General features: G+C 43.3%; 1 long non-coding RNA gene across 1 annotated transcript in view; it reads right to left on the bottom strand.

The window, feature by feature from the left end:
• Nucleotides 1-7,010: 7,010 nt before the first annotated feature.
• Nucleotides 7,011-15,835, bottom strand: part of LOC308582950 — a 60,229-nt gene continuing 51,404 nt past the window's right edge. The window contains exon 3 of the long non-coding RNA XR_014005966.1: nt 7,011-7,041. This is a non-coding gene — a long non-coding RNA (uncharacterized lncRNA). The remainder of the gene's footprint in view (nt 7,042-15,835) is intronic.

Here is a 15,835-nt window from a genome sequence, read left to right as displayed (position 1 = left end):
ATAAGGAATGATGTCAATGGTCATTCTGAGCACCTAACTGACATCGCAATAGCTGGTAGTGGTATATTGTGGTCTGCAGTGATGGGTGGTGCCTATTGGGACTGGTGGGATGGAAGGCCAGTAGACTAGCAAGGGATGGAGCCAGAGCCATTGACAGGCAGGGCCACCCTGACTGGTGGTAAGTAGAATGGCCAAGTAGTGGAGCAGTCCTGCGTTTGCCCTACTGTAGCAGCCTTTGCTGGCTTATGTAGACTGTTCTACAAGGAAGCTGCTGCTCCCAGTGGTGGTGGTAGGTGGCATTTCTTAGGGGCAGGATAATGGACCGGATAATTGTCTGCCCCTAAGAACAAACAGCACTATCTTTCATGATCCTTCTAACTAAGCACCACACACGAAGCATCTCCTATTTTCCATTGATTTCCAGTTTGTTAATCAGTGAGATGGCCAGGTGCCAGGGACCACTAATGCAGTTCTATTCAAGTGCCAAAAAGAAGAAGGTGATGAGACAGTGACCTTTCCATCCAGATCATACGGAAAAAGCTGCACTAATAGCACTTGGCAGTCAAACGGCTGCTTAATCTAGCATGAGTTTTTGACAGCTCCTTGGCAAAGCCTGTTCTTTCTCTTCTGTCATATAGAGGCCACGTTCTCACAACAGGCAGATGGACCGGTAAACCTGGATGTGGACTGGACCACTTCAGGCTGCAGGAGATGGGAATTGACATTATAGGATGCTTTGATTCTAACAATAACAACAACATAATATCACAATCATAATCCCTGAGCAAAGAAAAATAAATGTCAAGAAGAAGAGTTCTGGCTTAGCTACTTTTTATGAGAAAAGACCATGCCATGCTATCTTTTTATGAGAGAAGACCATACCACAGCAGTAGAATATCTCTGCCTTGCATGCGGAAGGTCCCAGGTTCAAACCTTGATGTTTCCAAGTAGGGCAGAGACTCTTGCCTGGAACCCTATACAGCTGTTGCTAATCAGTGCATGCAATAGTGAGCCAGATGGACCATTGCTCTGACTCAGTATAAGGCAGCTTCCTATGTTTAGGAATCATTGAATGAGGGATTGCTGAAGTGGGGCAATCAAGTCACCTCAGCTCCTGCTGGTGAGAACAAGGACAGACTCTGATCTGCTTGAAACTGGGCTGAATAAGAAAGCCTCCCAAGTATTCAAACCTAGAAAAATGAAAGCTCTGACTGCTTTGCACAACATCTAGGTGGGGATTCCATGATTTTTTCTGCAAAAGTCAGGCAAAACAATTCAATGCTCAGAGAGCCCTTAGACTCACAGAGTGGGGAAGAACCACCCAGCTTCAACAAAAAAGTCATGTTGTCAACCACACATTTTGTTTGCACAATACAAAGTTGCTTCGTGGGCATCAGATGTGTAACCTGAAGCACACAAGGCCAAACTAGATGGGAGATCCGTTATCAGATCTATGACACTTTTTTTAAAAAATAAAAAGTAGACATGGGGATAAGGCCCAACTTGGACTGGGGCATTAGCTGCAGTGCTAGCTAAAATGTTCAGCACCCCCATAGCTGCTATTTAAATCACAAGAGGAAATGTTCAGGTACTGTTAAAAGTACCATAATCTCTGCACAGTTCTTTGGGATTGTTCAAAACCACAATAATAAAAGTTCAGCTAGAATGCATATCATTGATCATGAAGGCCAACAGAATGCCAATGTGGTTAACAAGCAGAGTTGAGGAAGCCATTACGGTCAAGAAGGATTCCTTCAGAAATTGGAGGTCTTGTTCAAATGTGGAGAACAAAGAGAAACACAGACTTTTGCAAAAGACATGCAAGCAGGCAATAAGGGATGCAAAAAAGGAACACATTTTTGCTAAAAACATGAAGACTACCAGTGGCAAAGCCTGTTTTCGCCTTTTCTCATAATATAGTGGTACCTCGGGTTAAGTACTTAATTCGTTCCGGAGGTCCGTACTTAACCTGAAACTGCTCTTAACCTGAAGCACCACTTTAGCTAATGGGGCCTCCTGCTGCTGCCGTGCCGCCGGAGCCCAAATTTCTGTTCTCATCCTGAAGCAAAGTTCTTAACCTGAAGCACTATTTCTGGGTTAGCGGAGTCTGTAACCTGAAGCGTATGTAACCTGAAGCATATGTAACCCGAGGTACCACCATACTAGAAGCTGGAATCATTCAATGGTGCTGAATGCTGGAGATTCAGAATAGACAAAAGGAAGTATTTCTTCATGTAATACATGGTGAAATTATGGAATTCACTCCTACAAAATGTAGTGATGGCCACTAACTTGGATGATTTTAAATAGGGTCGAGACAAATTCAAGGAGGATAAAGCTGTCTATGGCTACTAGTTACCATATTTTGCGCCCCATAGGACGCTCCGGCCCATAGGACGCACCTAGTTTTTTTTGGGGGGGGGAATAAAGGGGAAAAAATTATTTCCCCCCCAGGTGCGGGGCTGGAAGAACCAGGTCGGGGAACAGTGGGAAGGCACTCTCTGCCTCCCCGCTGTCCCCCGAGCTTGTGGGGCTGGCGATGGGGAGAAGTACGCTGATCCCGGGACGGCAGGCAGCTCTGCGCTGCCATCGGGAGCGGGGCGGGGCTTCGCCCCCGGATCCCGGTGGCCGCGCAGAGCTGCGCTGATCCCGGGACTGCAGGCAGCTCTGCGCCGCCATCTGGAGCGGGGCGGGACTTAGCGCCCCGCTCCCGATGGCCGCGCAGAGCTGTGCTGAGCCGGGGACTGCAGGCAGCTCTGCGCAACCCTCAGAGCCGGTCTCCCGAGGGTTGCGCAGAGCTTCCTGAAGCCTGGAGAGCGAGAGGGGTCGGTGCGCACCAACCCCTCTCGCTCTCCAGGCTTCAGCGAAAGCCTGCATTTGCCCCATAGGACGCACCCAGATTTCCCCTTCATTTTTGGAGGGGAAAAAGTGCGTCCTATAGGGCGAAAAATACGGTATTATGATTATGTACTGCCTCCTGTATTAGAGGCATTATGCCTCTGAATAGCAGTTTCTAGACAGCTCAAGTGGGGAGAGTTCTGTTGCTTCCCTTGGGGTGGCATCTGCTTGGCAACTGAACTGAACTGATCAACTGCAGAAAGGTACATACTAGTTTCAGGTTGCCAATCAATGCATCGTGAACTAGATGAGTCAACCTTTCTTCCCTGAAACTTATAAAGCAAGCATAAAGGAATATAGCTCTAGCTATAGCAGTAGCAGATGGGTCAATAGCCATGTTCCCATTGCTCATTGTGGGTAAGTCTGGATTTAAGAAGTTTCCTTGGAAACTGTTTCAATAACTTCACCACCTCTATGTACATAAGAGCCATAGCAGCCTTGCTGCATCCGACCAAAGGGCATTCTAGTCCAGCATTCTATTTTATAACAAGGATCAGGCAGATGCCTCTTGGAAGCCTAAAGCAGGACATGAAGGTTCATCCCTCCTCCACTTTGCCTCTAGCATCTGAAACTCAAGAGACAGACTGCTTCTGAGCATGGGTGCTCTTTTTAGCTATCATGCACAATAGCCATTGAAAGTGTGTTTTCAATATAATAGTCACCCATGTTGAAAGGGATGCTGAACTTGATGGGTCTTTGGTGTGATTCAGCATGGCTCTTCATATGTTCTTATGCTATGTTCTTACCTCCCCTCCTTTCCCTTCTTCAAGTGCTGGTTTACAAAAGGAAGGCTTCATGCCTTCACGGAAACTGTGCTGACTGGGGCATTTTTGTACCACCTACAGTGGTAATGGCTTGTCAAAACGATACACCTCCTGATCCATCCCCCTCTTTGAACTGCAGCTCATTTTTAAAACATTTGTTAAACAGAGAAATGGAACCTGGAGGCCAGAAAATAGCAAGCAAATACACAGTTCAGGGCTTGCAAGAACAGTTTGTCCCGTCCCCCCAGCCTACTGGTTGCAAAGAAAGAGGGGGTGGGAAATACACATGAACCTGATGTTCCCATTGGTGTGTATGGTGTATGTACAGACAACAGGAAGACAGGTCCCTGCCCCAAGGAACACACAGTTGACAATGCAACACAGGGGAATCCATAAAAGAAGGGAAGGGAAGGGAAGGGAAGGGAAGGGAAGGGAAGGGAAGGGAAGGGAAGGGAAGGGAGGCAGAAGAAAACAGGTAAGGAATGTGCCACTGTTTCAGTTGTGCTTGTTTCGGGCTGAGATATAGCAGGGCAGGCAAACTAGACACACTCTCTCTGGATAAAGCTGGCATTGCATGGAGGTCATGTCCTCTGCCCCTTATTGACAAAGTACAGAAGTGACTGAAGTGATTCAGGGATGTAGGAAGAACATTCTTTACATGCTCGAAGTCACTCTTATCTCAAACCAACATAAACACACAGTTCTTCCATTTCATGCCTAATGTTGAATATTTGGGATTGACCTGAACATATCATTGTCAATGAGCTTTAAGTTATACACTAATGGGTGCAATCAGCTAGCAAAATTCTCTTCTGTGTGTACAACCTCCAACTTTCAGGCACACATCTCATTGTAAAACAAGATCAGACTCCAATCGTAGGCAAACAGTGCAATCGTACGCAAAACAAATAGAGATCTAAGTCCGACTGCATTCACTGAAATTTACTTTCTGGTAAGCATATTAATAATAGTGGCTCAATATTCTATGCCACATGTTTAGATACGGGATATCCGAAAGCCAAATAGGTTTGGGAGCTTGGGCCCTGACAAGTCTGTCTCGGCGTAATTAAAAACTGCAGTAGTTTACACTGTGACTTACCTTTATTATTAGACTTCTTCATTCGAGAATACCATTTGATGAGCAGGAATATAGTTTCTTCTATGCCAGAATAGCCCTCCATTCCTGCATATGCAAGTTATAGTACAAAGGGGAGCCTGCAAGCTTACTCTGAAGCATCCGACAATTGTAACCACTGTGGGAGGCAGAATCCTGAGCTAGATCAGCTATTGGCAGTTTCTGTGTAAGAGACAAGAACACTGGTGTACAATATCCCGGCAGCTTTATTGCTTTCCCCTTTTTACATTCTGTATAACCGATGGTTGTGCCGTTAGAGAAGGACAAATGTGATAAATAACCATGGAAAACAGATCTAGTGAGATGGATATTCTACTGTAAACCATATGTCTCTGTCCGGTGCCACTGCAGAGTCATTACTAAAAATGGCAGGGTCTTAAACAGCAAGATTTCCTACGCTCTACAACCATCCAGCATAACAAGAGCAGGGGGACCAGCCAAAGTCTGCGTTCAGGAGTGGGGATGGAAATGCCGTATCTTAACTCCTGCACACCAGATAGTTTGGAGGCGTGCAGTTCTTACTCACAAGAGGAAAATCCTGAGCTCCCTTCCAACACTTTCTCTGCACCTGGATGCCAGCAGGGCTGACATAGCGGTGGCATGAACAAGTGAGTGGGGACCAAGCATCCGGATGAATCTGATGCGCAATCTGTGAACCTTTATGTTATGTGATTCTCAGATAATTCACAAAGCCATTTAGTTAGTGTTGGCCTTTTGTTCTTGGCTCATATTGAATTATTTTGAAAGTGGGGTGTGTGAGAAGACAGAGCACTGCTTTCCCTCATGCAGAAGTCGCTACTAAAGCTGGGTTGGCCAACGTGGTGCCCTCCAGCTGTTGCTGAGCTGCAGCTTCCATCATCCCTGACCACTGACCATATTGGCAGGGGCTAGTTCAATAGTTGTAGTCCAGCAACATCTAGAGGGAATAGAGTTGGCCACCCCCACTCTAAAAGGAAAAGTTGCCCCAAATGTGTTATAAATGTCTTATAAAAAGATGATCCATTGAAGGAAGCCTCCAGTTTATAATCGAGGCCTGTAGGGTGTGATTGGCAAACATATTGAACCGGCCTATTTATAGTTAGGTCTGTTCTAGACCTGTTTTTGTGATCACATACTATATGGCTACCTTAATGCATTTTATGACTACTAATGTACTATATGGCTACTATTTGCACACAGTGCAAATAGGTAAAATCTGAAGCTTTGACAACAGACCCACATCATGACTGGACAATGGCCAATCCAGACAATAAGCAGGGATCCATTTTGTAGCATACAGTGGATGCTTGAAAGTGGCTTTGTCAGTCTACTGGCAACAGGTAGGGGTCTGGCTATATTTGACACCTGTGGTAGTGAGATGAACCTAGATATCCTCAGTTAACACTCCTGTCCAGTCTTCCCTAACATGATTCCCTCTAGAAAAGATGTTTCTAGACTACAACAACAACAATAATAATAAATTTTATTTATATCCTGCCCTCCCCAGCCAAAGCCGGGCTCAGGGCGGCTAACAACAATAAAATACTGCAATTCCCATAATCCCTGATCATCAGTTTACTGGGGCTGTTGGAACCTGGAGACTGATGGAATCTGAAACTTGGTAGGTTAGGGAACACAGCTGAAATCACTCAGCCATTTCCCTTCCATTTTTCATTATGAAATTGTTATAAAAATTCTGCAGTGACACCAGTGGTTAAATCCTGGCACAGACTGAACTATGCCTTGTGAAAGTTTCCTCCTTGCCTTAGCATCCTCTTTGTGCAGACTCTGTACTTTGATTGACCTCTACTACTTCCCGTCCCTACCACCGATGGCCCCTGTAGCCACTGATCTCTTAAGTCATTGCCCTCACTTACAAAGTAATTTCAACAGTCGTGTTGACAGAATCCCTGAATCCTTTCGTTCCAGTCCTGGTCTTCACTGCTGTGGAGAATATCACCAGTACTTCAATCCATGGTGACTTAAAAGAATTTAGAGGTGAGCATACAACGTCCCAAGCACTCTGCCATCTTATCCGTTTCTGTGCCCTGTTGCCATGTGAACTCTTAAAATCTTTGCAGGAGGGCATCACACTTTTTCCCTCACAGAGCTTGCTACCAACTACATCAGAGGATGGAAGCAAACCTCCTGCATGATTACAGGCAAAGCATCAAAGAGCAAGGAGCTTATTTGTGAAAAAGGTTGGGGCGGAATCCAGGTAGCTTGATCAAACCAGAAGACGAATGGAAGTGAAAATAAATACTCCTGTGAGGTAGAAAAAAACACAAACTAATCATTTATTGAAGTGGCAACCCTGCTGCACTGACAAATCTCCAGGAATGGTGGGATACAGCAAGAAAGCCAACATTAAGAGGATACTTGATAGTTCAGCTGAATTGTCACTGCATGTCTGTGTAGTTGCTTCTGTTGTGGTGTGGGGCAGATAGCCAGAAAAGATTATAGTAAGCAACAAGTTTCAGACTTAATTCTTGAATTGCTTCTAGCTACGGATCCTCTAGTCAGTCTCTGAATGCTAGGGATGAGGGAAAAGCTTGGTTCACTTACCATTTAATGATGAACCTATCTAATTTTCACTTTCCCAAGCAATATGCAAACTGAAACAAAACCATCCTTTGAAATTTGCACATCTACAAATTTCACAATGCTGTTCTCCACTAAGATAATGTATATACTAGGGTAAAGCATACATTAAAATGCGTAAGTTAATTAAAAATAGCATATAAAACAGCATTATAATGGGGGAAAAGGCTTTACAAAAAATGTGTATATTAGGGAAAATTTGCATTAAAATGCTAATGAATTTTCATGAGATTTTTTTTTAAAGTTCAAAATAATGAGGAAATGTAGAGAACTGAACTTAAAACTGAGAAACTAAGAATAACTGAAATGGACAAATACATCCATCCCTACTCAAAGCACTGTACATTTACGCAGAATGAGGCCCATTCAGAGAAGCGGCTTGTTGACAGGATCAAAGCTGGAGGGCAAGTTCATAGAAAGGTCAAATAAGCAAATAGGCAGGAGGCTTCTAGTTCATAGTACAGAGAAAAGCCAAGATCAAAAGCTGAGAGTTTATCAATGATTGAAATGAACTAGGGTGAAGGAGTCGAGATAGAAGAATGGGAGAGACCTGACTTCCTTGAGAACAAGTGGATTCAGAAAAAGCAGGCCTGAGCTCTGGAATGATCTGTCCAGACTGGGTGAATTGGTAGTAAAATAGCAAATGTGGTTCAGTGTAAGTAAGCATAAAGTAATGCATATTGAGGCAAAAATATATAAATACATGGTAATTTCACATGCACACTAATTAGGATTTGAGCTGGCAATGACTGACCAAGAGTCCTGGCATAGTTTACTAAAAATATCAAGCCAATGTGTGAAAGCTGTGAAAAAGATGAATTCCATACTAGGGATTATTAGTTGAGAGTGAATTTCTCTGATATTTGCTGATATTTTGAGAGTTTTTATTGTGTACTATTATATTCTAAGGGAGTATTGAATATTACTTTATTTGATATAGGTTATTTTAAAGTCATCTTTTTATTGCTATTTTCTGCATTGCGTTGGATTGATATAAGTGGTGTGTTGTATATTTTGAAGTTTCCTCGGCTCGTAAACCTACATGTGTACAGCAATATTGAAAGGCAGTACACAAATTAAAAGTGAAATGAAATGAAATTAGGAAAGGGATCCGAAATAAAAGCACCAATATCATATTCATTGCATTTGGGCTCATCTGCACTTACTTTTCCTCTGTTCTTTCCAGGCATGGCCCCTGGTTTAAATCTCCATGTCCTAGCAGCCTCTTTTCTTTTCTCCAGAGTTTCCCCTGTGAGAACCCACTCTTTGAAGCCCAATTGGAGCAAACGGCTATCCGTGGAAAGCACAAATTGATGCTTGCTTTGACTGAGTGCTAAAGAGTGGGTTTTCATGGGGAAAGCTTCAGGGCAAAATTAAAATAAGACATGCTCAGACACTGAGCTCTTAAGCGTAGATCTCTGCCTGGAAAGAGGGGCAAACAGTAAGAGTGGATAAGTCCTTTCTACATATCTCTGGTGCAACCACACCTGGAATACCCTGAACTAGATAGGTCTGATCTAACTGGGCTTTTCTTATGTTCTTATGAGCAGGGAACCTTTGGTTCAGATGTCAGCTTTGGAAATATTCAAATACATATAGGGTTATGAGAGGGTTTAAAAAAAAAAGTTTGATGTTTTGTTGTGTTTTTATATATGTTGGAAGCTGCCCAGGTCAACTAGGCCAACCCAGCCAGATGGGTAAATAACAAAACTATCATTATTAAAATTATTACTATTATTAATGCCTGGGTCACTAGCTAAGAGCTTAACGGCTGGGAACAAGGTCCTCTAACTAGAATAACTTCTAGAAGCTGGCAGCTGCATGAACTGGAGCAATGTCCCCAATGTAAGGCCGGACATACCTAACAATGGCCACTACAAACGGGAATGAAGAGCGTTTTTGTGTCCAAGTGTGAAGTTGGCAGATGGCTACTATTGTTGGGAGTAAAAGATTAGATTGGAGCAGTGTGTGGCACCACATGATAGAAGGAAGCCATTCCTTCTCTTTCCCCGTAGATATAATCACTACATAATTGACGAGGCACTTGATTGAGTTTTTACCTTCCGTCTCAGCATAAATTATTGATCTCTGCTAGCCCATCTTTCACTGATATTATAGACCGCCAGGCCAAATAGCACATCCTGTGCTACATTCTGATCTCAGATACAGGAGTGTACGTTGAGTAGAGTAGTATATTATTCAGAATCAACTAGGAAACCGAGTAAGAGAAGAACAAGAAGGAACCTGTTTTATACAGAGAGATAACGGTAATAACAGCAGAGGGATCCCCCCTCCCCCCTCTCTGTTCTTGAGGGAAAATGTGGTTGGAAAGGTATAGTGAATCCTTGTCTGAGTACTAAGACTCCCAATCAGTACATCAGGCTCATGGGTTGGTGCTGAAGCTTTCTAGAAGGCTAAAGGTCATCCCACCCCTTCTCACTGCCTTCTGCAGAAGGGGATCTGCAGATCTCTCATCAAGAGTTCCATTCCGTGTTACATAGGAATCAGACCTACAGGGTGGCAAAACCTGTCCTCTTGAATTCTTGCCCTTTACATATCAGACAGGCACTGACTCCAGTTTTTTGACCCCCATCAAAGGCCTTCCTTTTTCAACAAGCCTTTTGAGTGGGGATTTTAATCTCCGTCTGTATTGGGCTTGCTTTTTTAAAATGCATGTTTTTTATTGTTAGATCACTTTTGGGATATTTTATGGGAAGCCATTTATAATTTAAATAAATAAAGGGTAACAACATGCCTCGATTATGTTTATAAGGTTATCTTGCAATTTTCTTGCACCATACTCTTTGATGTGCAGTTTTGTGCAATGCTGCTATGCCACATCTGCTGTTAGTAGCTGTTCTTGAACTAGTGGCATTGATTTTGCATGTGGCACTCACGTGGCAGCCAGGAATACCTTGTGATGATGGCGCCTTCCAGCTGGTTTTGATGTAGTTGAGGAGTAACAAGAGACCCTCAGCACTCATTTGTTGGCATTGTAGATTTCAGGCCCAGGCTTTTAGAGACATTCAGCTTGTATACAATGACTTCTTTCTCCCCACTCTGAAATGAGCTTGGAAACATTTTCCAACAGCTTTTCTTCTCAAACTTCATTCTTGGTCTTCCAAAACGCACCTGTATATAATATATGAATTCCATTCAAATTCTAAGCTTTTTCAACACTTTCTCAGGTATTTTGACCACCGGGTGGACAGAGATGAAGCTGGCAGTCATTTTAATGTGTACATCAAATTGCTCTTGAGATCAGTATTTCATTCATTCATTCATTCACTTTAATTCAAACTCTTACGTTTGAAAGTTCAGTGTGACTCAACACATAACTTCCAGGGAGTCTCCCATCTAGGCATTGAGACCAGGCCATGTCTGCTTGTTGTCTTTGTCCATGGAGTTTTCTTGGCAGGGATACTGGAGTGGCTTGCCAGTTCCTGCTCCAGGTGGATCACGTTTGGTCAAAACTCTTCACTATGACCTGTCCATCTTGGGTGGCCCTGCATGGCATAGCTCTTAGCTTCTTTGAGTTATTCAAGCCCCTTCACCAAGGCAAGGCAGTGATCCATGAAGGAGGAATTAAAGAACCTTTTAATGAGGGTGAAAGAGGAGTGAGCAAAATATGGTCTGAAGCTCAACATCAAAAAAAGGAAGATCATGGCCACTGGGCCCATCACCTCCTGGCAAATAGAAGGGGAAGAAATGGAGGCAGTGAGAGATTTTACTTTCTTGGGCTCCATGATCACTGCAGATGGTGACAGCAGTCACGAAATTAAAAGACGGCTGCTTCTTGGGAGAAAAGCAATGATAAACCTAGACATCATCTTAAAAAGCAGAGACATCACTTTGCCAACAAAGGTCCATATAGTTAAAGCCATGGGTTTCCCAGTAGTGATGTATGGAAGTGAAAGCTGGACCATAAAGAAGGCTGATCGCCGAAGAATTGATGCTTTTGAATTCTGGTGCTGGAGGAGACTCTTGAGAATCCCATGGACTGCAAGAAGATCAAACCTATCCATTCTTAAGGAAATCAGCCCTGAGTGCTCACTGGAAGGACAGATCGTGAAGCTGAGGCTCCAATACTTTGGCCATCTCATGAGAAGAGAAGACTCCTTGTAAAAGACCCTGATGTTGGGAAAGATTGAGGGCACAAGGAGAAGGGGACAACAGAGGACGAGATGTTTGGACAGTGTTCTCGAAGCTACCAGCATGAGTTTGACCAAACTGCAGGAGGCAGTGGAAGACAGAAGTGCCTGGCGTGCTCTGGTCCATGTGGTCAGAAAGAGTCGGACATGACTAAACAACAACAACATGTCTGCTTAGCTTCAAGGAAGTTGTGGCATCAAATGTTACCAGATAAGTCTGGTGTGCAAGCAGGGAAGAAACTCTAGATTTATGCTATCACATTCCAGTTGTTTCAGGACTTAAGAGGGACACCTTCCCCCTCTGTCGATTTGGTCGATGTTTCACATGCTTTTGAGCTGGATAGCTGAAGCTCTGCCTCTCTCACCTTCTGCAAGGTCCTGAGCATGAAGCAAAGCTGAGTCTGGTATGGAAAGATGAGAGTCAGAGAGCATGCAACACAGTCCTCTCACAGATTAGGCCACAGAGTAGATGCTTTCATAAGGTTTACCTTCACCATGTGACCTCTGCTGGCTTCTTCATGTTCAAAAGGCACCTCTGCTTGTCTGGTCTGTAGTGTGTCCTTGTTGCTAGACTCAACCCATGCCTCCCTGCCAAGCACAGAGGTTGGTATTACTGGACAGGCCCCGAGGCCCCAGGACTCTCAGCTTCCCACTGCCTGCTGCTTTCTGCCATCAGGTTTTTGCTATGCCAACTGTTCAGGCAGGAGAGAGGCAAAAGTGGCAAAAACCACTTTTTTGCTCTTCTCTCTTCAGACTGAGCCAGATCATTGCTCCATCTGGCTCACTATTGTCCACCAAACTTTATTTCATGAACCACTGCATGGAATACATTTGCCAGGTATATATACACATAGGTACGAGCAAAAGGTAAAAGAAGTTGAGAGAACAGGAAGCTTCCGTATTTTGAGTCAGCCCATTTAGTTTTGTATTGCCTACACTGAATGGCAGCAGCTCTTTGGGATTTCAGGCTACCTGGAGATGCAGGATGTTGGGCCCAATACCTTCTTCATGCAAATCAGATGCTCTACAACTTAGCTACAGGACCTCCCCGCCCCCTTATTGCTGGGCCCGGAAGTTCAGAAGCAGCAGGGAAGGTGAGCAGGAAGCTTTGTTCACCTTCTAGCTGTTTGTCCAAATGTATAAAGAAGAGGAGGGAGAAGAAGTGGCTAGCTGAGTGGATAGGGCCCCTTGAGAACTCCCCCAAAACCTGGAGAAGGGACTGCTCCATGTTCAGGGCTGCCTGAGGACTCAAGGACTAAACCTCCTGTAATGGAAGAAGGGGAGGAAGTGTTTTTCGTCCTGTCAAATAAAGAAACAGATGGGGTTTTTTGCGCCATTAGAAACATTGCAGCTCGTTGCCACGGTAACTGAGGGGAATATTTTTAATTATTATTTTAAATTCTTCATTGTCTTCATTAAAGGTAACAATAATAGCACTGAATAAACAAAGCAGAGCCCTGCTGTGCAAATCAGTCCCTCGATAAATAAAATTTAAAAGTTTGGCGTGCCTTGAATACTGATTGTAACTGAAAGGGCAGAGCGACAGTCTGGGGATATTTTCTTGGAAAAGTGGTTGCTTGTAAGCAGGTAGTGAGAGAGTAGGTCTCTGCTGTAGTTCTGGCCTGTAAATCTGCCAGCACAGCTTAAGACCTAAGTTTGGGTGAAACAGATATTTGGTGGATAAATTCCCCCCTCTGAAATATTTACCTTTCTATCTATCTATCATCTCCTTCTCCGTCCTTCCAATGTCAAAGCTTTACTTACAGCGTCTTACAGCACTTAAAATCACAATACATTACAAAACAATACTTTCAACGTTAATACAAAGGAGACTGTTACAACAGATAAAATACAATCAATACTAAATGTATCATCTTCCTCGCAAGGCAAAGGTCTGCTCAGAATAATAACAAAAGTATTCATAGTATAACAGAAGACAGCTAGAATTGGGGCTACCTAAGGCTGTGGCGCTGTGGTCTAAACCACTGAGCCTAGGGCTTGCCAATCGGAAGGTCAGCAGTTCGAATCCCTGCCACGGGGTGAGCTTCCATTGTTTGGTCCCAGCTCCTGCCAACCTAGCAGTTCGAAAGCACGTCAAAGTGCAAGTAAATAAATAGGTACCGCTCCGGCGGGAAGGTAAACGGCGTTTCTGTGTGCTGCTCTGGTTTCGCCAGAAGCGGCTTAGTCATGCTGGCCACATGACCCGGAAAAACTGTCTGCGGACAAACGTCGGCTCCCTCAGCCAATAAAGCGAGATGAGCGCCGCAACCCCAGAGTCGTTCGCGACTGGACTTAACTGTCAGGGGTCCTTTACCTTTACCTTTTTAAGGCTCATCAAGCAAATGTTTCCACATAATGGTGCAGCCACCAACAAGGCCCTATTCCTTGTCATGATCAGTGATGCCTCCCCTCTAAATGGTCCTTTCCACCTGATCTTAGGGATTGAGCAGGTTGTTAGGGAAGAAGTAGGAATCTTGGACCTAACACACAGAAGGCTTTAAAGGTAACCACTAACATGTTGAATAGTGCCTGAGAGCAAGGACTTCCGGTTTTTGCTAGTGGTGGCAGTGAGTGCAGGTCCAATCTGCTGACGGACCCGAGTTAATTGCTGTAGATAAGTTGGTACATTAGCAGACCTGGATTAAATGCTTGCAACTAGTTGAAATGGGGATAAAAGGAAAAAAATAATAATAATTAAGCATAGATGTGAAATGTATAATGGAGAAAATTGTTTCAGTAATTAACATATCTGTGCAAAATGTTATAAATGATTTGAAGCATTAGTAAGTTTTGATTAACTAAGTATACCGGTTAGAAAATTGGGCAAATGGGTATGGAAATGTAAGAGGATTTTGTTCATTTATAGAACCAGAAGAGGGGATGTGGGGGAAGTCCGGAGATTCATGGAATCTCAAAAAAGGTTCAAAAAGGATATTGTAATATATGGGGATTGGGAGGTGAAAATGTTTTTTGCTTTCTTTTTTAACTTACCAATGTTAATGTGGAATTTAATTGTGAAAAACAATAAATATTTATTTACAAAAGAAAAAGAAAAAAAGAATTAGCTCCCAGGGGTGAGCTGCTGCAATCTAAAACAGCTGAAGCTTTCAAACCTCTTAAAAGTTAGCTGCATGTAGATCACATTGCAATAATCCAGTCTTGATATTAGTAAAGGTGTGCATTACCACAGCCAGTTCTGACTTCCTCGGGAGTAGTAGCGGCTGGTGCATCAACCTAAATTGTATGGTGCTGGTACTGTTGTTGCGACTCACATTAGATCACGCTATGATCCAGTAGTGGGCACTGATCTACCAGTTGAAGACCAATGATTTCGTGAATGCAATGATAGTAGGAAAGTTTTACCACAGAATTTCCAGAATGGCAGATGTCTATCAGAGCCAACATGGACCAATGATGCCATTAGTGCATGCCGGCACCTAGATGTCTCCTAATAAGATGTCTGGTTTATAAAGGACCTTCCAAAGCCAGGAAAAACCTGCAGAAGAACTTGGTGATTAAAAAGAAAAGATTCAAAGATTCAAAGGCTAATGTTCTTATTGCCTATTTTTCACAAGTAGAACACAGTACACTTACATTTTCTTTTACAAACCATTTCCTTCCCTGTTCCTTCCCTTTTTTCTCCCCTCCACCCTCCACCCTTCCCACATCCTGTTATCTCTCCTGCTTGGGTAGCATAGACAGTCTCTGGGGTCAAATAATAGAGAATAAATATGCAAAAATGTGTGAAGCTAGAAACGGCAAGAAAATCACAACTCTTTGGATGTAACATTTTCTTTGCCCTTCCACGTTCATCGATCTATCTACACTAAAAAAAACCTCACATTGGTTTTATACATGTTTAACTGGCGTGGATTCTCTCAAAGTATCCTGAAAATTATAGTTTTGTGAGTACACTGAGATCCATCTGCCAGAGATAACTTCATCAGTTTCCAGAGTTCCCTGGGGAGAAGAAATAACTGCAGCGTTGAACCATTTGAAGTCTGTTGTGTAGTTGTGCCCCAAGTGTGGGGGTTTTATTACTTATTTGTTGTAGGGAAACTAGGCGTCTTATTTTAAGTTATTGGGTCATTATTTCCAAGATCTGTGCATGGAATTTCTATTCCTCTATACGTATTAACAAAGAGCAAGATGACTATAATTGCCCATTTTTGCATGACAACACTGTTGATTTTTCTTACAGAAATCAAGTGAGTCCTAGGATCACAGTCTAGGAGGTGCATGCATGTTATTCCTTTCTCCTGATGTATTTGTACCCTAGGAGACTACACTGATAAACCCTTCTTCTG

This window comes from Podarcis bocagei (genome assembly GCF_964188305.1).
Source record: "Podarcis bocagei genome assembly, chromosome: 3".
Taxonomy (NCBI): Eukaryota; Metazoa; Chordata; class Lepidosauria; order Squamata; family Lacertidae; genus Podarcis; species Podarcis bocagei.
Note: the sequence above shows the minus strand (reverse complement) of the source record. Positions and strands in the feature narration are given on the sequence as shown.